Source organism: Rhinopithecus roxellana, chromosome 12 (assembly GCF_007565055.1).
Source record: "Rhinopithecus roxellana isolate Shanxi Qingling chromosome 12, ASM756505v1, whole genome shotgun sequence".
NCBI lineage: Eukaryota > Metazoa > Chordata > Mammalia > Primates > Cercopithecidae > Rhinopithecus > Rhinopithecus roxellana.
The window spans coordinates 115,699,679-115,701,252 of record NC_044560.1 but is presented as its reverse complement, the minus strand read 5'-3'; positions in this window follow the sequence as shown (position 1 = coordinate 115,701,252).

Here is a 1,574-nt window from a genome sequence, read left to right as displayed (position 1 = left end):
AAGGCCCATCCCACCTCCTGCCTGACTCTCAATGCCTTTCCCTTTAGGTGAAATTTTCTGCAGGGTGAAAATGAGTCCCATCTGGCCAGACCCCTGAGTCACAGGCTGTGGATGTCTGTGTAGCTCAGAGGTGGGACTCAGGGCCATTAGAGACGGGTGCAGGTGGGGTGAGCAGGCAGCCTCTCATTCCCCCTGCCAGCAGGTACGAGGTGGGCACCCCCTTTCTGCACAATGAGGTCAACACAGCAGAGCCGGACACTGTCCCCAAGGAATCACTGTGCAGTGGGGAGACACTGAGGCTCCTGATGTTTGAGCTGTCCACGGCAGGAGCTTCAGTGGGGGGCACAGGTAGGGTGGGGTCACTTTCCCCTAGGTCGGGGATTCAGTCTCAGGAGGACCGAGCAGAGGGACACGGGGCTGTGGAGGTGAGGATTCCGCCTATTGATACACGCCAAGGACACAGAGTAGAGCCTGGCTCGCGGGAGGTCTGGGAAACTGAGACTGTGATTGTTGTACTGTGGGGTTTGAAAGGGAGGAAATCCAGAAGGGAAGGAGCAGATTTCAAAAGGGAAGATACTTCTCCTTTCCTCACTGCTGTCTCAGCGCCACGAAGGATTTCTTCACCACCGATGTCTCGCTCAGCCACACTTCCCTGGTTACTCCAGAACATGAGGGGTCTGCCGGCCCCGGGGCCTGGCTTCTGCAGGCTCTGCTCCCGGGGGTCCAGGTGAACAGGAGATGTGGAGCGAGGACACCAGCCCTGGGGCATCCACCCTCAGCGACGGGCAGGATTTCATGACAGAAGAAACGTGCCCCTGAATTCAACAGAAGACTTTTTGTAACTGTGTGGCTGGGCTGGGAGGAACTGGGAGTATCCTGTGTGGTGGAGCCTCCTTAGACGGATGTCAGTTTTCTAGAAACAGTTTTGGGAGAAATACAAGCCATATAGATAAAAATATCTTCCCCCCAAGAAAAAAATCTCAGTGCTTTACACATACGAACACGCTTAGAGAAACAGAACCCTGAGGACACCGCAGCACCTCCCCTTTGTTACCCTACTTCCTATCAACCACACCCCCACTTTCTCCGCCTCACTTTAACACTAATGGTCTCCAGGCTTTTTTTTTTTTTTGAGACAGAGTCTCGCTCAGTCGCCCAGGCTGGAGTGCAGTGGCCGGATCTCGGCTCACTGCAAACTCCGCCTCCTGGGTTCACGCCATTCTCCTGCCTCGGCCTCCCGAGTAGCTGGGACTACAGGTGCCCGCCACTACACCCGGCTAATTTTTTTGTATTTTCAGTAGAGACGGGGTTTCACCGTGTTAGCCAGGATGGTCTCGATCTCCTGACCTTATGATCCGCCCATCTCGGCCTCCCAAAGTGCTGGGATTACAGGCGTGAGCCACCGCGCCCGGCCTGGTCTCCATGCTTTTCTATGTAGTTTTATCATCGGTGCATGTTGCCAGGAATACTGCAGGCCCCCATGTTTGCCTAATCACTCCCTCCCAGGAGGGGAAGTTGCAGCATCTCAGTGGTCAGAAGGGTTGAGCCATGGCTGACAGTGATGTCCTGCATCT